This window comes from Schistocerca gregaria, chromosome 8 (genome assembly GCF_023897955.1).
Source record: "Schistocerca gregaria isolate iqSchGreg1 chromosome 8, iqSchGreg1.2, whole genome shotgun sequence".
NCBI lineage: Eukaryota > Metazoa > Arthropoda > Insecta > Orthoptera > Acrididae > Schistocerca > Schistocerca gregaria.
The window spans coordinates 495094300-495116857 of record NC_064927.1 but is presented as its reverse complement, the minus strand read 5'-3'; the positions used below and the strand labels follow the sequence as shown (position 1 = coordinate 495116857).

Sequence of the window (22558 nt, the reverse complement as noted above, 5' to 3'; positions counted from 1 at the left end):
AGGGTACCCTGAGTACCTCTATCCGTTTTCCCTTCTATTCCAGTCTCGTATTGTTCGTGGAAAGAAGGATTGTCGGTATGCCTCTGTGTGGGCTCTAATCTCTCTGATTTCATCCTCATGGTCTCTTCGCGAGATATACGTAGAAGGGAGCAATATACTGCTTGACTCTTCGGTGAAAGTATGTTCTCGAAACTTTATCAAAAGCCCGTACCGAGCTACTGAGCGTCTCTCCTGCAGAGTCTTAGACTGGAGTGTATCTGTCATCTCCGTAACGCTTTCGCGATTACTAAATGATCCTGTAACGAAGCGCGCTGCTCTCCGTTGGATCTTCTCTATCTCTTCTATCAACCCTATCTGGTACGGATCCCACAGTGCTGAGCAGTATTGAAGCAGAGGGCGAACAAGCGTACTGTAACCTACTTCCTTTGTTGTCGGATTGCATTTCCTTAGGATTCTTCCAATGAATCTCAGTCTGGAATCTGCTTTACCGACGATCAACTTTATATGATCATACCATTTTAAATCACTCCTAATGCCTACTACCAGATAATTTATGGAATTAACTGCTTCCAGTTGCTGACCTGCTATTTTGTAGCTAAATGATAAGGCATCTATCTTTCCACGTATTCGCAGCACATTACACTTGTCTACACTGAGATTCAATTGCCATTCCCTGCACCATGCGTCAATTCACTGCAGATCCTCCTGCATTTCAGTACAATTTTCCATTGTTACAACCTCTCAATACACCACAGCATCATCCACAAAAAGCCGCAGTGAACTTCCGATGTCATCCACAAGGTCATTTATGTATACTGTGAATAGCAACATCTACATCTACATGACTACTCTGCAATTCACATTTAAGTGCTTGGCAGAGGGTTCATCGAACCACAATCATACTATCTCTCTACTATTCCACTCCCGAACAGCGAGCGGGAAAAACGAACACCTAAACCTTTCTGTTCGAGCTCTGATTTCTCTTATTTTATTTTGATGATCATTCCTACCTATGTAGGTTGGGCTCAACAAAATATTTTCGCATTCGGAAGAGAAAGTTGGTGACTGAAATTTCGTAAAAAGGTCTTGCCGCGACGAAAAACGTCTATGCTGTAATGACTTCCATCCCAACTCGTGTATCATATCTGCCACACTCTCTCCCCTATAACGTGATAATACAAAACGAGCTGCCCTTTTTTGCACCCTTTCGATGTCCTCCGTCAATCCCACCTGGTAAGGATCCCACATCGCGCAGCAATATTCTAACAGAGGACGAACGAGTGTAGTGTAAGCTGTCTCTTTAGTGGACTTGTTGCATCTTCTAAGTGTCCTGCCAATGAAACGCAACCTTTGGCTCGCCTTCCCGACAATATTATCTATGTGGTCCTTCCAACTGAAGTTGTTCGTAATTTTAACACCCAGGTACTTAGTTGAATTGACAGCCTTGAGAATTGTACTATTTATCGAGTAATCGAATTCCAACGGATTTCTTTTGGAACTCATGTGGATCACCTCACACTTTTCGTTATTTAGCGTCAACTGCCACCTGACACACCATACAGCAATCTTTTCTAAATCGCTTTGCAGCTGATACTGGTCTTCGGATGACCTTACTAGACGGTAAATTACAGCATCATCTGCGAACAGTCTAAGAGAACTGCTCAGATTGTCACCCAGGTCATTTATATAGATCAGGAACAATAGAGGTCCCAGGACGCTTCCCTGGGGAACACCTGATATCACTTCAGTTTTACTCGATGATTTGCCGTCTATTACTACGAACTACGACCTTCCTGACAGGAAATCACGAATCCAGTCGCACAACTGAGACGATACCCCATAGCTCCGCAGCTTGATTAGAAGTCGCTTGTGAGGAACGGTGTCAAAAGCTTTCCGGAAATCTAGAAATACGGAATCAACTTGAGATCCCCTGTCGATAGCGGCCATTACTTCGTGCGAATAAAGAGCTAGCTGCGTTGCACAAGAGCGATGTTTTCTGAAGCCATGCTGATTACGTGTCAATAGATCGTTCCCTTCGAGGTGATTCATAATGTTTGAATACAGTATATGCTCCAAAACCCTACTGCAAACCGACGTCAATGATATAGGTCTGTAGTTAAATGGATTACTCCTACTACCCTTCTTGAACACTGGTGCGACCTGCGCAATTTTCCAATCTGTAGGTACAGATCTATCGGTGAGCGAGCGGTTGTATATGAGTGCTAAGTAGGGAGCTATAGTATCAGCGTAATCTGAAAGGAACCTAATCGGTATACAATCTGGACCTGAAGACTTGCCCGTATCAAGCGATTTGAGTTGCTTCGCAACCCCTAAGGTATCTACTTCTAAGAAACTCATGCTAGCAGATGTTCGTGTTTCAAATTCTGGAATATTCCATTCGTCTTCCCTGGTGAAGGAATTTAGGAAAACTGCGTTCAATAACTCCGCTTTAGCGGCACAGTCGTCGGTAACAGTACCATCGGCACTGCGCAGCGAAGGTATTGACTGCGTCTTGCCGCTTGTGTACTTTACTGCGTCTTGCCGCAACGGTCCTATGACACTCCCCTGCGGCACACCTGAAATCACTCTTACTTCGGAAGACTTCTCTCCATTGAGAATGACATGCTGCGGTCTGTTGCTTACGAACTCTTCAATCCAATCACACAATTGGTCTGATAGTCCACATGCTCTTACTTTGTTCATTAAACGACTGTGGGGAACTGTACCGAACGCCTTGCGGAAGCCAAGAAACACGGCATCTACCTTTGAACCCGTGTTTATGGCCCTCTGAGTCTCGTGGACGAATAGCGCGAGCTGGGTTTCAGACGACCGTCTTTTTCGAAACCCATGCTGATTCCTACAGAGTAGATTTCTAGTCTCCAGAAAAGTCATTATTCTCGAACATAATACGAGTTCCAAAATTCTACAACTGATCGACGTTAGAGATATAGGTCTGTAGTTCTGCACATCTGTTCGACGTCCTTTCTTGAAAATGGGAATGACCTGTGCCCTTTTCCAATCCTTTGGAACGCTACGCTCTTCTAGAGACCTACGGCACACAGCTGCCAGAAGGGGGCAAGTTCCTTCGCGTATTCTGTGTAAAATCGAACTGGTATCCCATCAGGTACAGCGGTGTTTCCTGTTTTGAGCGATTTTAATTGTTTCTCTATCCCTCTGTCGTCTATTTCGATATCTATCATTTTGTCATCTGTGCGACAATCTAGAGAACGAACTACAGTGCAGTCTCCCTCTGTCAAACAGCTCTGGAAAAAGAGATTTAGTATTTCGGCCTTTAGTCTGTCATCCTCTGTTTCGCGTAATTTTTGTTTGTCTGCAAGGCTTTGGCTATGTTTATGTTTGCTGTGAAGTTCCCTTTGCTTCCGTAGCAGTTTTCTAACTCGGTAGTTGTACCACAGTGGCTCTTTTCCATCTCTTACGATCTTGCTTGGCACATACTCATCTAACGCATATTGTACGATGGATATTGCGTAGCCAGGTCCCGAAACGAATCGCAACAAACTATCAGAACCGTTCGTTTTCAGACTTTGACGCTCTCCAGCGCCAAGCCGTGCATTTCGTATGTGGTTTATGTCTCGAAAACCGATCAGTTTACCTTCCCGCAGAACGTATTAAAAACTGTATTTGTGTGTGTGTGTGTGTGTTTGTTGGGGGGGGGAGGGCGGCTGCACTATATAACATGTAATATGATTCGATGTAAGAGACTGACCATTTGAGTTCAACGTCACTGATAACTTTAGTAGCGAAAGATTGATGTTTTCAATGGCTGCAAAGTTTCCACTTCCAAACTTTCTCAGTGACACGGTTAAATTAATGGTACTAGTATTCAGACTTACGATTCCTTGAAGTGGAAGAACATTGTGGTCCAGAAGACCTGAAGAAAACGTCAGAATGCTACTTTGTGACAGACACAACGTTAGCTATTTTTTTTATTAAGGATTAACTCAAACGGAAACCGTACTGAGTTGAATAACGGTTTCTCTGTTCTCTCTCTCTCACACACCTATGCACCCCTTTAAAATCTGATCAGGTGTCAATAGACTCTGCGGGAACTCGAAGTCTGGCAGATAAACTGTACCGTGTATTGAAGCTTCCAACAGGTTAATCACCTACTACTAACAAAATTGGAAGGAATGCTTCTACGAGTTTGAAGTTACGAATTAGTGTCAAATTTTGTGAATGCATGTGAGCACCTGAGATAATTTCTGCCTGTTTCTTTATGACACATTTTTCGTTTGGTGACTGGCAAAATATAATGATAATTTGCAAGTTCATACTCGTAGAAACATTGCTTCCAATTCTGTCAGCAGCAGGTGATTAATCTGTTAAGAAACTTCCAATACACGCTCAAGTTTATCTTCCACACTTCGAATGGTCGTTGAGTCTATAGACACTTAATGAAATTTTAAAGCAGTACATCTCCAAAGTTTGTGCATCCTTCTTTCTTACTGTGTGGAACAGCAATTATCGCAGGATATTCCTCTTTGATAATCGCCAACTCCGTCTAAACTTGTAACAAAGTAATTTGCACAGTAATTAGACTGTGGAATAACTTCGGAAGAGCCTGATAAAAATGCGAACAGCAAAATTTGCTTTGCTACCTGGGGCCAGAAAACACCCACCCCGCTGTGGACGTCAGGTCCTCACCATCGTCTATAGGGAAATTCCGTGTTACGCAGTACACCTTTCTACAGCTTTGTTATTAACCCAAACACGTTTCAGCACAGCTATCTTGAGTGGGATTTGTTATTTTATTTTCAGAAAAATCATTATTAAATGTTCACCTGTTGTGTATGTTATATGAATTTTTAGCTCAAAGGTAACCTACACAAAACCTCAACATGTAATAAGAACTTAGCAGAACGATAATAGACAAAAAATCCCACCGAAGGTAGCACATAGAGTGCTGAAAGATGTTTGGGAAAAAATGAAACTATAAAACGGCGTCTTGCATAAGGCAGCATTCCTATGCACGGAAATAAGAGGAACTGCAACACCCAAAATATGATTATTCTCTAATTATGTCACTGCAATTCGCGGTTAACTGCTTAGCAGAGGTCCACAGAACCACTTTCAAACTATTTCTGGACCGCTCCACCCAGCAATAGCGCGTGCGAATAAAGGAAGACCGGAAACTTCCCCTGCAAGCCCTGTTTTTATTGAGATGATTGTTTCTCCCTATGCAAGTCGGACTCAACAAAATTTCAGCGGTGTAAATTAGTGATTGAAATTTCGTGAAAAATTCTCGCCGCAAACGAAAACTCTTTGTTTTCTATGATTTCACCCCACGTCGCCTATCATACGCTGTTTCGCAGTGTTGCAAAACAAGCATCCCTTCTTTAAGCTACCCCGATGTATCTCGTTAATCCTCTCTTGTAAGGATCCCATCCCGCGTAGCAGTACTCTAGAAGACGACAGACAAGCGAAGAGTGGGCGCTGTATTCAGTACAGCTGTCGCACCTTCTAAGTGTTCTGCCAATAACACGCAGTCTATGGTTCACCCGCCGCTCACCATTTCCTGTGCAATCGTTCCAATTTAAGTTGCAAGTAATTGTAATCTCTAGGCATTTAGTTTAATCGACAACCTTTAAATCGTAATAAAAAGGAACACCAGCAGCCGTCCTTTCGATATTATTTATTATATAGCTACCGGTTTCGGTGATTCACTACACCACGTTTAGGACTTAACTGACGCTGAGGGGTCTGGCTGCGGACACAACATCGCTGTTACAGTCTACGGAAACCAGCCCATAGATGTCGGCCACTGATGGCATCGTCTATACAATGGGAGTTCACCCCCCTCCCCCACCTCAGCTAACCTAACTGGAAGCATTTGAGTGCATAAGTGAACAGCCGAAGTCCCTCAAACCTATCAGAGGGATGGGCATACAATCTTTATATTTGTGTGATTCATCGCGTGGCCCAAATTTAACGCATCTTTTTAGTACTCATCTGTAGGACTTGACGCTTTTTATTGTTTAGCGTCAAGTGTCACTTTTCTCGCCTTACAGGTAAGTTGTCTAAATCGTTTTGCAATTCGCTTTGAACTTCTGATGACGTTACGAGTCCGCTGACGTCAGCAACATCTGCAAGTAGTCTAACAGAACTGCTCAGATTGTTTCCTAAATCGTTTATGTAGAATGGGAACAGCAGGAGGTTTAAATCAGTTCGCTGAGGAATCCCAGATATCACTTTAGTTTCTCTAGATTAAAAGTAACTGTGACCTCTCTGGCAGAAAACCACGAACACGAACGGTACTCTACAGAAATGCAATTTGATTAGAAGCCGCGTGTGTGGGAGAGTCTCAAAAGCCTTCTGGAGATCTAGAAGCATGGAATCAACTTGGAAGCCCCTATCAGTAACTGTCCTTACTAGTGTTTCAGAACATTCTCTGAGACCGTGCTGGTTACGCGTTAATACATAGTTTTCTTCGATATGTTTCCTAATGTTCGAGCACAGTATGTATATGTACCAAAATCCTACCCGAGATCAATGTTTCACGGTAAGAGTCTGTAATTGAGCGGATTACTTGTATTTCCTTTCTTCCGAATTCAAATCTCTGAAACTTTGCAGTTTTTAGGTACGCATCTCTCGTCGAACCAGCTTTTGTATATGATCGCTAAAAATCGAATTTTTTCATCAGCATGCTCCGAAAGGAACCTATCTGATACACTCTCTTGGCCGGAAAACTGGGTGTTATTTTAAGTTGTCTGGCTACACCGTGGGTATCTACTTCGAAATTACTCATGTTGGCAGCTGCATTTGATTCGAACTTAATTTCTTTTTGGCGAACACATTTCGGAAAATCGTGTTTACTGGCCCAATTTAGTCGCGCTACCATCGGTAACATTAGCAGCGTGAAGGTGCGACCACGCAGGGCACTAAGCCAAGTGCATAGACTATTCCCTTCCAGGGGCCTGTAATATTTGAATATATTGTTCGTTTATAACGAACCTGACATTTTTCTGTTATTCACAGTGAACTGAAAAATTTAGTAATTTGGAAAATAATGAGTACTTTTCACAAGAAACAGAGTTGGCGCGTCGGCAGCAGACGTCTCGCTGCACAAAAGAGTCCGGGACCCGATTTACTGCAAAGCGATGTGTGGCGGTGTTTAATGCAATGGCTTTGCTTTCGGGAACATCAGGGTTCAGGTCTCGGCAAGTGTGCCTTAGTTTCTTTAATGCCGCTTTCTTGCAGTCACATCCTTCCACGGTGGGAGCTTGTGCGCTGTATGTGTGACCACGACATCGCCGGAACCTTACTTCCAAATCACCCTTTATTCTTTCACGAATTTCTGAAGGAACCTCCAGGTAACAATTGTTACCTCGCTCAGTTTGTCCTTTACACTCAGACGACAGTAGATCGCAGTGCCCAGGTTGATGCTGTGTTCCTTGATTTACGGAAGGCGTCCGATGCAGTTTCGCGCACCCGCGTAGTGAACAAAATACAACCTGAAGAATTACCGAACCGTCCTAGATATACTTTCCACGCAGACACAACTCAACCGCCATCTTAAAGGGGCGAAATCGTCAGATGCAAAAGTAGCTTCTGGACTGTTTCAAGGGAGTGTCGTATGCCTGTTACTACTTGCGATGTACATAAATGGTCTGCCGGGTTATGACCTAAGGCGCGGATCACGGCGTCGTACGCAGGGAGAACGTCAGAGAACGGTGGCGAAGTGCAGGACCACCTGCGGGTAATCGATACTTCTGCGGAGGCTGGTCGTTGGCTCTGGACGTAAATAGCTGTGCGAAACTGCGCGTAAGCACGCAGAAGGAGCCATTACTGTCGACTATAAATCGAGGCAAATATTAACAGTCGTAAAATACATAGGAGCGACCTAAATTGGGGCAACAGCATGGAACTAGTTAAGGAAGAGCAGAAGATCTGAGAATCATTCGCAAGAACAAAATTGCTTACAAAACACTAGTGCGACAAACTGTTGAGTATTGTTCATCGCGCTGGGATTAATCGTGAGCTGAGAGAAGATCCGAACGATAGAGGCGTCTTTAGTCGAGGCTTCGTTCAGTGACCGCCAGAGCGTTACGGCGGCGGCCAGACACTGTTGGGGAGGCAGCAAGCATCGCAGAGGGTCCCTCTTAGACTTCCGAGAGCGTGTTTTCTAAGGAGCGCCGCGCGCCATACTCGCTCCCTCCAGCATCTCGCGTGAGCGCCGCCTTGAGGTAATAATTCGACTTCCTACGACGGCTTGCCCACTGCCGTTCTTCCCACGGAGCATTTGCGAAAGGATCGTGTAACGGGCGAAGTGACAACTGCCAGCCGAAAAACTCCCGTAAAAAAGGCAAGAATTCATAAGTTCGTATGAGGTCATGCGACGTGTAATGTGAGCTAACGACGTCACAGTGGCACCAAATTTTACCACAATTCTTCCTGTCGCACAATTGGAATGCCGTCACAGCCCCCCCCCCTCCCTTAGACACATTTCACCCCTCTTTCTTGTGGGTGATCGAGGAAAACATTTCAGAGATACCGCCGCTCAGAATCGGCACGAAAACGCCTTACTGGTGGCATGAATGGCGTCAATCAAACCACCCCGTCTCTTGGAGTGTTGATTCCCGCACATTTCACCGTCCAAAACTGCAGTTCCCAGTGTTGTCGGAAACAAGACGACGTCTTCGACAACCTTTTACACTGCCGACACCACCATAGGTTTCAACCCATCTCTAAGAACACGCTGGTGCTCCATCCCCATTTAACACTATCGCACTCTCTTGGAGTGCAGCGCGACCGCAGTTTTTGGTCTCGTGCACAGGCTGGAACCACTAGGGACTCTTCAAAGTCATTCGACGAAATTCGAACGTGATCCCAAGCAGCAAAGGGTGTTCGTACTCTCTCATCCCTGTTCCGTACCCTCCTGTGGCGTGATAACAGAAGGTTTCAGCACCGACACATGCGCCAGTAAAACAGCGAAGGGTCTCTGTCAGACCAACATCAGTTGACCAGCAGACGCCGTGGCACCCGGTCACATATACTGAGAATTTGAAAAATGTCTCTTTGCACAGAATACCGACGAAATGCCACTACATTATGTTGTCAAAAGTATCCGGACACCTGACTGAAAATGAGTTACAAGTTCCTGGCGCCCTCCGTCTGTAATGCTGGAATTCAATATCGTGCTGGCACAACCTTAGCCACGATAACAGCCTACACTCCTGCAGTCATACGTTCAATCAGGTGTTGGAAGGTTTCTTGGAGAATGGCAGCCCATTCTTCACGGAGTGCTGCACTGAGGGGAGGTATCGATGTCGGTCTGTCAGGCCTGCAACGAAGTCGGCTTTTCAAAACATCCCAAAGGTGTTCTACAGGATTCGGGTCAGCACTCTGTGCAGGCCAGTCCATTACAGGGATGTTATTGTGTAACCACTCCGCCACAGGCCGTGCATTATGAATAGGTGCTCGATCGTGTTGAAAGATGAAATCGCCAACCCCAAATTGCTCTTGAACAGTGGGAAGCAAGAAGGTGCTTAAAATATCAATGTAGGCCTGTGCTGTGATAGTGCCACGCAAAACAACATTTTTCATGAAAAACACGATCACACCCTAACACCACCGCCTCCGAATTTTACTGTTGGCACTACACACGTTGGCAGATGATGTCCACCGGGCATTCGCCATACCTACACCTTTCCATCGGATCGCCACATTGTGTACCGTGATTTGTCACACAACGTTTTTCCAGTGTTCCGTCGTCGCATGTTCACGCTCCTTACACCAATCGAGGCGACGTTTGGAATTTACTGGAGTAATCTGTGGCTTATGAGCAGCCACTCGTCTATGAAATGCAAGTTTCTCATCTCCCGCCCAACTGCGATGCTACTTGCAGTGGATCCTGATGCAGATTGGAATTCCCGTGTGACGGTCTGGATAGATGTCTGCCTATTACACATTACGACCCCTCTTTAACTGTCGGCCGTCTCTGTCAGTCAACAGAAGAGGTCAGGCCTGTACGCTTTTGTGCTGTACGTGTCCCTTCACGTTCTCACTTCACTATCACATCAGAAACTGTGGACCTGGGGGTGTTTAGGAGTGTGGAAATCTCGCTTACAGATGTTTAGCACAAGTGACATCCAATTACCTGACCACGTAGGAAGTCCATGAGTTCGGCGGACCGCCCCATTCTTCTCTCTCACGATGTCTAATACCTACTGAGGTCGCTGATATCGAGTACCTGGCAGTAGATGGCAGCACAATGAATCTTAATATGAAAACCGTATGTTTTTTTTTTTTTGGGGGGGGGGGGGGGTCCGGATACTTTTGATCATATAGCGCATGTGGGAGTGTGACGGCAATTCCACGGTGTGACGCGTACACAGTGGCGCTGTGAGGGCATGTAGAGCCGGTGTGACACCGGTCACCTGCCTCACACCCCACACGCACTCCTGAGCTGCGGCCTTTTCTCTCGCCACGTGTCGACACCTCGTCCGTTTGAAGCGTTTCCGAGGATGAGCGTGGCGTCCAAGGAAGCTACATTTTTGCAGCATCACAGACGAAGGTCGTGTGTGCCTTTGAGCCAAATTTATGCCCCGCAATGGGAGCAAATTACAGGGTTTCGAAAAAGTGATCCTTCGTGTTGTGCAGTGTAGTTCTAATATACAACATCATTCTAGCCAGCGAGCTTGTTCCGTAATTTTTTAGTAAAAACTTTGGTGATTTTCGCTTGTCTGGCGTAAGGTAAGACATTTACATTATTCTTGTTACCTCAATTAAACGAACAATAAACTTTTGTACGTTGTATTGTATTGTATAGAACTGGGGGCCAACAAACGACGGAGAGGCTTCGTTCCCGCCGTAGCCCTCAGAGTGGTTCACAACCCCACAACAGGCCACAGCAGACCACTCACCCCATTCTGAAGCCAGTATGGAAAACCGCCATAAGAACCATCCACAGACTGACCAGCACACCGGACCTCGGGACTAAAATGCCAGCAGAATTCGTGCCCGTAAAGCAGTACGTTAGACCGCACGGCTAACCGGGTGGGCGTAATTTTTGTACATTATCACTGTTCAATTTCTTTCGTGTTATAAATGAACTCCGCTTTTTTTTTTATCTGTGAACCGCTAATGCTGTCGTGGCGTCTGATCGGGAAAAGTACCCTCCTTGGCCACTTCTCCCAATAATTCAGTTTTATTCTGAATATCACAGTAGAAATTGCTTATTTCCGAGCATCATACATAATACTACAGGCTGACTTCTAAATCCCTTTATATACAAACCTATCGTCCGTCATTTATCACTTTGTGACGATTTTGAATTAATTAATTGATTACTATTATTGGTTGACATTATTGTTCTATTTTGGTGCCTAGAAAATATGTCCGGAAATCAGAGCAACAAACAAGGGGTCCCTTCGCGATGGAAAATGCTGTTGAAGCGATAACGAATGGTGAGACGCCTTCTTCAGCAGAAAAGCAGTTTAATATTCCACGTAATATTCTGAAAAGAAGAGTTCTAGGAACAAAAAGAGACGCAGTAGGTGATGAAAAGATTCTGGGAACCTTATGGACGGTATTCGGTAAAGAAAAAGAACAATAAATGCTTGTCGTCAGGGAGTTTCGCAGAGGACGCTTGCTCCGTTATTTTCTAGTAAAAGCTTTTGAAATGGCAAAGCAATTTTACGGCTTCACAGTGAATTATCTAGCAACTGAGCCTTAGGAATGCTACCTACTTCGATGGCTACAGAGGAAACTTTTAACAAGGTCAACGTAGACAAGTTTTTTTGAATTTCTTGAAGCAGTGCACGAAAACAATCTGCCGAGCAGTTCTAGGCGCTTCAGTCTGGAACCGTGCGACCGCTACGGTCGCAGGTTCGAATCCTGCCTCAGGCATAGATGTGTTTGATGTCCTTAGGTTAGTTACGTTTAAGTAGTTATAAGTTCTTGGGGACTGATGACCTCAGTTATTAAGTCCCATAGTGCTCAGAGCCATTTCAACCATTTTTAATTGGATACAACTTTTATTTGGTACGATGAACTGTGTGGCTGAATATAAATCAATGGAAATAAGTAGGAGAAGCGTTCCTACCACGTATACTAAATTTAACATGGCTGACAGGTTTGGCTTTTTCCTCTTGGTCGAGTGGTGGCTACAAGGAGAGATCTATGATTGTGGGATAAACAGGGTGATCAGAAACATTGTGAGAAACTGGTAAGAGAGTTGCAGGACAGAAAGTACTGCGAAATAACTGTTAAGAAACATATTCGATGCTTAGCGCCGCTGCCGAGTTAATCAGCAGTGAAGCTAGCCAACCAGGCTGTTGCGCGCCTAAATTCAAACGACCCGCCACACAGAGTGTCGTCACACGTGTTCTTCGTTTGCTTTCCTAAAACTGAAGACGGGAGCGACACAGGAATTGTACACGCGAACGTAGTAAGCATCGAACCCGAGCCAAGGTCTGAGCAGTCTCGTGTGCTACTCTTGTGAGTTAACGACAATTGCGCTCTCATTTAAGTATATGGCTGAAAGAGTCAGCTTTCAAGAACGGTTGCCACAAAGGCCGCAGATTCACCACGAGTTCGGAAACACAGGCGTCTATATTGAGGCCTAAGCGCTGTAGTGTGCGAGTGAGACAGACGAGAACCTACGTCATAGGGATATCCAGTAGAAGCCGTTTGTGGCCAAGGAGACGTAGCAGTGTTAAATATGGCGGACCTAAATCGGCCTTAAAGGGAAACGTTTATGATAACTATTTAATTCTGTAGTAATGCAGGGAATGAAGCCACTGTCATTTTAATCTGCCATCCTCCATAAATTTTCATGCTGATCCCAATAAAACTTGAATATTGATCATAAATATAATAGTTTAGGATTTACTGTTAAAATGAAATTCACAAGTTTTGTAAGAAAGACCTGAATGCTAATATCTGAACGCTTTAGTCGAACTTAACGATTGATATTTCATATAGAAGCGCATCATTAAAACGTTGCAAATATCAACTCTGTAACTTCACTTGTTTGAAAGATATAGTAACTTTAAACTATCAGTATTTACAGTTAAGCATCAGATCATCATTTCCTCCACACAAAACACATTGAACGATGACAGCATGACACCTTATTGAATCATTAGGTAGTAGAATATTCGTTGGAAAGTTTAATGCATAATAGTTACTTTTGTTCTTTATTTTTTTATCAGAAAGCACATTGGTGCAAGGCTACTGGCCGTGGCCTTCAAAGCTAACAAGGAAATTCTATTGGTTTTATGTAAAAGAATTTAACAATGGCCGGCCGCGGTGGTCTCGCGGTTCTAGGCGCGCAGTCCGGAACCGTGCGACTGCTACAGTCGCAGGTTCGAATCCTGCCTCGGGCATGGATGTGTGTGATGTCCTTACGTTTAAGTAGTTCTAAGTTCTAGGGGACTAATGACCACAGCATTTGAGTCCCATAGTGCTCAGAGCCATTTGAACCATTTAACAATGGATATTATTCTTACTTTATTTAGAACGTGGCAGTGGTCAAGCTTTGATTATTTACATATGTTAAAACTTAAAATAATGTAGAACAAGGTGCAGCCAAACAGATGAACTGCTCCGGGAAAGGGAACTGCACTAGCCAGTTGAGCGAGGATGTTCGGCACGCGGGAAGCGCAGCCGGCGACGGGCAGAGGGACAGTGCTGGTGGTGGAGCGAAAGCGGACACTTTGGCTGGTGGCACCAAAGGGTACAGTTTCGACTGAGACGAGAAAGCATACGGTCGGTCTTTAGGTAGCCAGGAAGTGAAAGGACTTTTAAAAAATTCGCGTTGTGTGGCACCGCGGGACTTAGTCTCTGAGCGGTGAGCAGCCGCGCGCCTCGTGTGGACTCTTTTTAACTTTTCGTGTAAATAACGAGGTGGAGTATTGTAATTCACGATGTGACTGTGAATGATCGGGCTGTGTCACATGGATATGCGCTCGAGTGTAACAGTAGCTCTAAATACGACCACTTTATCCATTAGTTTTCCTTCTGAATAAACATTATTCTAACCAAATAGCAACTGTGTCGCCTACGTCATTTATAGGTCATTTAATTTAGTTCCTGATATTTTTATACTGTTACTATAAGTTATGTTAACTTTGTATTTCGCAAACTTGCCATCAGCATGTCGCGTCCCGGCACAGCCTCACTATACCGGAATGAAGTAAGTGCGAACTGCGTAGCGTAATGGGGACTTTAACGACAATGGGTCAGCTATAAATTGCTGTCAACCTTTATATCGGAGATGAGAGGGAGAGAATCTTCTCGGTTTGAAGCAAATAAGTTTCCTGAAAATACGTTACAGAATTGCAATAGGCAGAAAAGATTGGTTAATTTCTATCAAGTTTATTGTCACATATACTTATGTGAGGTGGTTGGACCATAAACCCTTTAGTAAGATTCAGTCTATTTATTCGTACTTGCTACTTCAAAGCTAATTGCCGGTACATATAAGAAACAAGTACAAAGCAATCACTTGTTCTTGGTTAGCACTGAAATCTCTCTAAGTAATTGAGACAAAGACTGACAGCCTCTGTTCAACACTATTCCAATGAAACTCTAAATATCCTACTTGACCTGGAGTTCCTGAGTGTCCACCGGAGTCTATCACCGTCTTCTCGTAATTGAAGTCTTTACCAGCTGTATCGGCTGCTACAGGCCTATTCGGCCCCGCTGGCGTCTCGCTGCGGAATCTCCAAACTGCCGGCACTGGCTGTGAATCTGCATCTGAATCTCTCTGCCTATAGCTATTCCGCTGCCTACCTTTTATTTCGTTTCTCATGTACTTGGGTGCACACGAGTTAATTTGTTTCACACGACCTTTTCATTTCTAAGTGATCGGATTGCACAAGAATGCCTACGGTTCCACATGACACTCTCGTTTCTAATTGGTCGGCTTGCGCAAGAATGCCTTCGGTTCCACACGACACTTTCGTTTCTAGCTGCATACAACTTAATCTGGTTCCACACGAGCCTTTTCCGCACGTGACTGACACTCTCTCTTGCTGTATTATCGCCCTGGTGTTTGCGTCTTCCATTGCGCAAGTTTGATTCGTGCTGCTTCCTCTGCTGCTTCCTCTGGCAGGAAGTCAAACACTAAGTTATTTGATCAACAAGCCATACTTGGCAGCTCCCACCGCTTATCTTGTCCCTACGTCCTGGTGGACTATTTCTTAATGTCGGCTGGCTGTTTGTCTATGGAGCCTGGACTCTTATTATGGTCACAAAAGCAAGAATGAAAATAAAATTTTTCTACGGTCACAAAAAGCCAGAGAATTTAACCAAAGGATCAGAAGTGTCTAATTTAGGGCGTGTAATGCGACAAGTGCGGTTCAACCCCTAGAAGAGTTTGAGCCAAGGCATTTCGACAAAGAGGATCCGCGCGTGAGCCACAACATCTTTGGGATGTCAGTATGAGACCAACTGACACTAACTGTACCTGGTGAACCGCTTGAATTTGAGCGTGCAACGGCCTTTACATCTGATGTTTGTTCCGTGCACCGGTAATGTTTCGAACCATTCTGGCAGATGATAAAGCCGTAGTACAGGGTCAAAGTGGCGTCTACATAGGACTCACTTACAAGCAGTGTGCAGTTGTTGAATTCTTGTGTGCAGAAAAAGAAACCGTGGCGAACATCCACAAAAGTGCAGTGTATGGCGATGCTGCAGTTCCTAGGAGTACAGTTGGGCGACGGGTAAAGAAAGTGACGGCCTCAGAAAATGAAGAAACAGAACTCCACGATCAGCCACGCTCGGGACGTCCTGTCACAGCCACTGCTCCAGACAGTGCTGAATCCTGGGGACGCCATTATTCGTGCCGACCGGCGCATCACAACTCGACAGTAGGGTCTACAGTTATGGGTCAGCACTGTAAGTGCGTCTGCAGTGATCGAGACGCTCGGATATTCAAAGAGGTACTCACGATGGGTCCCACGAATGCTCACAGCGGCCCACACGATTCAAAGCAAGGCCACTTCATGTGAATTGTTGGAGCTTAAAGATTGTCTACGGAGAACACACTTTGAAGTGACGAGAGTGTCAGCCGTGCAGTGAAAACATGGCTACGCCCACAGGACAAGAGCTGTCACCAGCAGGGAATACACGCCCTCCCACAACGTTGGCTTACGGCCATAGAACGTAATGGACACTACGTAGAAAAATAAGACATGGACAAGACATGCTGATGTATATTGTGATCAAATTCTGACTCTTAACAATAAATATGTTCTGAGTAACAATAAACATTTTCTGAGAAAAAAATGTGAGGCATTACTTACTGTACGACCCTAGTAGTTAGGTTGTACAAAAAATTGAATTATTTAGGGAAAGTTAAGTGCATTTTTAGAGGAAAACAATAGTTTTACGTTTAGTTAAGAATAAATTTTAACGAAATATTTTGTAAATTACATTTGCAAAGATATTCGAACCCTATGGCATTTTTTAAGCGTCATGCAAAGTGAAATCTACAGTATTGCTAATTTGTGTGACCAATAACTATTGCATTCAAAGGTACAAAGTAGTTTCAATACACCGCGAAATGACTTATCAAAGGCGTTAGTGCCAGACACATGAAACCTGCACTTAGTAACTGCAGCTAGAAAGAACATAAGCGAGAAAATAGATGGGATCGTAGTTTAGGGTAAACTGACGATGGTATCGTAAAGTACCCTACTGGCCATTAAAATTGCTACACCAACAAGAAAGGGAGATCATAAACGGGTATTCATTGGACAAATATATTATGCTAGAATTAACATGTGATTACATTTTCACAAAATCTGGATGCATAGATCCTGATAAATCACTAACCAGAACAACCACCTCTGGTCGTAATAACGGCCTTGATACGCCTGGGCATTGACTGAAACAGAGTTGGATGGCGTGTACAGGTACAGCTGCCCATGCACCTTCAACCCCATACCACAGTTCATCAAGAGTAGTGACTGTCGTATTGTCACGAGCCAGTTGCCCGGCCACCATTGACCAGACGTTTTCAGTTGGTGAGAGATCTGGAGAATGTGCTGGCCAGGGCAGTAGTCGAATATTTTCTGTATCCAGAAAGGCTCGTTCAGGACCTGCAACACGCGGTCAGCATTATCCTGCTGAAATGTAGGGTTTCGCAGGGATCGAATGAAGGGTAGAGCTACGGGTCGTAACACATCTGAAATGTAACGTCCACTATTCAAAGTGCAGTCAATGCGAACAAGAGGTGACCGAGACGTGTAACCAATGGCACCCCATACCACCATCCCCGGCGATACGCCAGTATGGCGATGACGAGTATACGCTTCCAATGTGCGCTCACCGCGATGTCGCCAAACACGGATGCCACCATCATGGTACTGTAAACGGAACCTGGATACACCCGAGAAAATGACGTTTTGCCATTCGTGCACCCAGGTTCGTCGTTGAGTATACCATCGCAGGCGCCCCGGTCTGGCTGCACGTTCCGTCACAGCCAAGTATATAAGATGCCTGTCATCTCGTCTGCTAGTGATACGAGGCCGTCGGGATCCAGCACGGCGTTCCGTATTACCCTCCTGAACCGACCGATTCCATATTCTGTTAACAGTCATTGGATCTCGATCAACGCGAACAGCAATGTCGGGATACGACAAACCGCAATCGCGATAGGCTACAATCCGTCTTTTGCCGAAGTTGGAAACGTGATGGTACGCATTTCCCCTCCTTACACGAGGCATCACAACAACGTTTCACCAGGCGACGCCGGTCAACTGCTGTTTGTGTATGAGAAATCTGTCGGAAACTTTCCTAGTGCCAGGACGTAGGTGTCGCCCCGGCGCCAACCTTGTGTAAATGCTCTGAAAAGCTTATCATTCGCATATGACAGTATCTTCTTCCTGTCGGTTAAATTTCGCGTCTGTAGCACGCCATCTTCGTGGTGTAGCAATTTTAATGGCCAGTAGTGTATATCTGACACAGGATCCCCATAAGTCTCGTTCTTTGTAATATGAAGGTGCGGACGCCGTCTGTGAGTTACAGAGCGACGAGGGGGCACTGAACTGGACTAGGAGCTTAGTGATGCTGGAGAGATGATGTTACCCAGTGTAAAAGCCGAGGGCAACTCGCACAGTGGAGTGGGTCCCGTTCACACAGAGCCGGTAGTTAGCCGGCTGTCCCCCCTCCACTGGAGGGGAGCCAGCCCGGCCTCGGACCTCCAGCTCCAGCTCCAGCCGCTGCTGCTATTGATCGCCGCGCCGCCGCTGGCCCCCCGTCTCCGCAAAGCGAGCGGAAAATCGCCGCGCACACAGTCAGTCAGTCCAGCCAGTCAGTCGTCAGTTTTCGCGCAGAGGACGCACCGGCGGACGACGTAATTCGCCCCGTCATTCGTCCCGGCGCGGGGAAAGCGGCGACTTTCCGAAGAGGCGGAGAAACGCCCCGCCCCGGCACGGCGAGTTCATTACGGCGGGCGGAGACAACGCAATCTTCTTGGCCGGCCGGCTGCGGGAAATTGCCCCGCAGACGAGCCAGGTGCGGCCGGATGGAAAATTGGATATTTCTCGATGACGACGACGTCACTTCGAGAACGCCGTAGCCTATGGGCTGTTGCTGGGAAAAGTGGCTACGGCGAGAGTTCCAGGGGACTGCTCGGAACTGCGATAAGCTCGAAGTAGCGCACACGTGACATCGGAGAAATAATAAGAAAAAAAAAACAAAAGGGAAACAGAGCCGAGTTATACGATCTTGGAAGAACAAGTGGTTATTACAAGAGCACGACGAACATTCCAAGATCCGTTACAAAAGTTCATTTTTCTACAGGACAGAGAGACCACATCTGCCACAAACACGGCGGCTCTCACATCTTCTCCCCGCTAGACCGAAGGTTAGCAGCTTTACACCTTACGCAAACAGACACTTTTTTAAAATTAAACTCATTATTTTTTCGGTTGACTTTGCACTTATCTGTTTCTGCTGCATGGTTCTGAATTCCTACGGCGTGAATAGAAGAACACAAATATCGTAACCGAAACAGGAAACTGAGGATGGCACGCTGCACAGACGGTGTAAACATTTCAGCCCCCCCCCCCCTCCACCGAACTGCGACTTCGCTTCGGAACATCGAACGAGACCACCAAATGGACACACTGCCCAGGAGTGTAACTTGAGAAACTGTGGGTGTACAAACGACTTACTCACGCCTACGCCATCAAGTCCTAACTAGCTAAGGAGATTGGACATTAGCACACAACTCTCCCTTCATTTAATGTATCATTTGTATTTATGTCTCTTTTTCTTCCTTCTATTACTACATATGTAGTCCAGTATACTAAATAAATAATGCCTCTGTCCTGAGAAAACCTGTCCGTTTCATCACATCCCCGTTCATTTCATCATAACAGCAAATCTCTCCTCTCAAAATGGTTCACATAGCTCTAAGCACTATGGGACTTAACATCTGAAGTCGTCAGTTCCCTAGACTTACAACTACTTAAACCTAACTAACCTAAGGACATCACACACATCCGTGCCCGGGGCAGGACTCGAACCTGCGACCGTAGCAGCAGCACGGTTCCGTATTGAAGAGCCTAGAACCGCTCGGCCACAGCGGTCGACTCTCATCTCAAAGATTATCATTTCCTGACATACCTACTCACAGGGGCAAGAAAATTATAGTCTTTGACAGCAATCTTGTTTCCAAGAAGTGCCATCCATATCTACAGATTAAAAGTAATTTTCGGGAACACATTCAGTGACATCTGATACTTATATTCATTTTCAAACCCTTACGCTTGTTTGACGGAGCACGTGCTTACAAGACGCTGGCGTTTCAGTGACACGACGTATCGTGTGCTACCGACAGCGGATCTCAGGTTGATTCCATATTTCTACACTTCCTGGGAGGATTCTGACACCGTTCACCACAAACGGCTTCTAACCAAATTGCGACCCTGGGTAGTATCGTGTAAATTCTGCGATTGTGTTCGCGTTTTCCTATCCGAAACGTGACGGCACGTAGTAATCGATGGAAAGTCTTCAAGTGCAAGCAGAGTGATGCGTAGGGTTCTCCGAGGGAGTGCTATAAGACCCTTGCTGTTGTGAATCTATTGAAACTATTTAGGTCACAATGTGAGCAGGCCACGTAAATTGGTTACAGACGATGATCACATTTATCATAAAAAATACAGCCACCAGAAAATCAAAATGAATTACAAGATGATTCAGACAACATGTCTGATGGAGCGAAAATGGCTATTGACTGAAAACAATAAAAAATTCTAGGTTTCTATACATAAGTAGTAAATTCATGACATTTCCATTCCATGATAAATCACTCAAATTGACAGATTGTGATTCAATTATATACGTAGGGATTATAATTACGAACAACGTAAGCTGGTACCATCAGACAGAACATGTTGTGCGAAAGCGAAACCGGAAGCTGCGTTTTATTGGCAGAACGCTTAGAAGATACAACAGGTCTACTAAACACACCGCCTACAGAACGCTATTCTGATGTATTCCTGCACGGAATGAAATGCTTAGCAAGTAGGATTGACAGAGTACAGCGAAATACACTGATGTGTTACTGCCAGTACCCTATGAAACTTGGCCCAAACATACAATTGCTACAGTACAGTAGAGAAGATAATTCAAAGAAATACGCAACTACAGGAACACAAGTGAGATATTTAATCAACGACAACAATTACTCTGAGGTCACCACGATACCTGATTGTCCCCTGGACGTTAGAAAAGGCGGGACATGGTTCTCAACATGGTGTGTGACCACCACGGGCACCAACGTACTCCCATGGTAGCCATAAGACTGGTACAGAGTTCTCATGGTAGCGCGCTTCATTCCTCAACATCAGCTTGACTGCCGTAGGTTCACGTAGATGTCTTTAAATACGTCTGCCCAATGTATCCAACAACGGCTCGATGGAATTTAAGTCAGGAGAACGAGCAGGCAAGTCCATTCGCCGAATATCCTCTGGCTCCAAGACCTCCTCCACCTGCGCCGTTCCATGCCGACGCACATTGTCTTCCAGGAAAATGAAGTCAGAGCCGAAGGCATCGCTGAAATGAGGCACACGGAGGAGTACCGTGTCACAATGACTTGGATCGGCGAGTGTACCATGTTTAATGATTCCGAAGCCAGTACGCCCATCCCACAATATGCCTCTCCACACCGTAACACCTGGACGACCAACCTTGTTCGACATTGCTGGACATACCCTCACACGGCGAGAGGTGTGAATACTTAATGCACCCAGGAACATACGTGTGGACAGTGGGCTGATTTACATCAACATGAATACTCTGCAAATCATTTTAAGTGCCTGGCACAGGGTTCATCGAACCACCTTCACAATTCCCTATTATTCCAATCTCGTATAGCACGCGGAAAGAATGAAGACCTGTATCTTTCCGTACGAGCTCTGATTTCCCTTATTTTATCGTGGTGATCGTTCCTCCCTATGTAGCTCGGTGTCAACAAAATATTTTCGCACTCGGGGGAGAAAGTTGGTGAACGGAATTTCGTGAGAAGATTCCATCGCAACGAAAAACGCCTTTTCTTTAACGATTTTTAGCCCAAATCCTGTAGCATTTCTATGGCAGTCTCTCCCATATTTCGCGATAATACTACACGCGCTGCCTTTCTTTGAACTTTTTCGATGTACTCCGTCAGTCTTATCCGGTAAGGATCCCACATTCCGCAGCAGTATTCTAAAAGAGGACGGACACACGTAGTGTAGGCAGTCTCCTTAGTAGGTCTGCCCTGTCAATAAAACCCAGTCTTTGATTAGCCTTCCCCACAGCATTTTCTATGAGTTCCTTCCAATTTAAGTTGTTCATAATTGTAATACGTAGGTATTTAGTTGAATTTGCGGCATTTAGATTAGACTGATTTATAGTTCCGAAGTTTTGAATGACATCAAAAGACACACACGTGAGTGTACGGAAGAGGGGAACACAAAAAGACAGCAATGGCAGACTGCATCTCGTGTGCACAATGGCTCACTCTTTGATAATCTCACAAGAAGAGGTCTTGCAATATTAGCATGAATGGCTCTAGACGCATAAATCACAATCGATGTTCTATCGAAACCTCTGTCGGTACGAATGATGGAACATGCGTTCCTAAATGCTCATTGTATCTAACAAAATTAACTCGGTGGTGGTAGGTTGTTATCCATTACATTTCATATCTCGTTCGTTGATGCTACCGACGCAATCTTATACACTGTCCTTGCATGTTTTTTGCTTCATTTGTTTCCTCGAAGTACTGCGTGATCGGTGAGTAACATAAATATGCAGAAATTGAGTACCTGTCAATTCGCTTTACTGTAGACTTTGACTAATAGAAGGAATCAGCTGATAGGATGCATCCGGCGGCGTCAAGGAATCGTCAATTACACTACTGGCCACTAAAATTGCTACACCAAGAAGAAGTGCAGGTGATAAGCGGGTATTCATTGGACAAATATATCATACTACAACTGACATGTGATTACATTTTCACGCTGTTTGGGTGCATAGATCCTGAGAAATCAGTACCCATAACAACCACTTCTGACCGTAATAACGTCCTTGATACGCC

General features: G+C 45.1%; 1 protein-coding gene across 8 annotated transcripts in view; it reads right to left on the bottom strand.

The window, feature by feature from the left end:
• Positions 1–22558, bottom strand: part of LOC126285457 (putative fatty acyl-CoA reductase CG5065) — a 375357-nt gene that overhangs the window by 80700 nt on the left and 272099 nt on the right. The window contains exon 1 of one of the 8 annotated variants that reach the window (XM_049984863.1): positions 14632–14714. The exons of the other annotated variants lie outside the window; for them this stretch is intronic. The gene's annotated coding sequence lies outside the window, so the exon portion shown is untranslated. Of the gene's footprint in view, positions 1–14631; positions 14715–22558 lie in introns of those variants that run through there. 8 annotated transcript variants of the gene reach the window in all.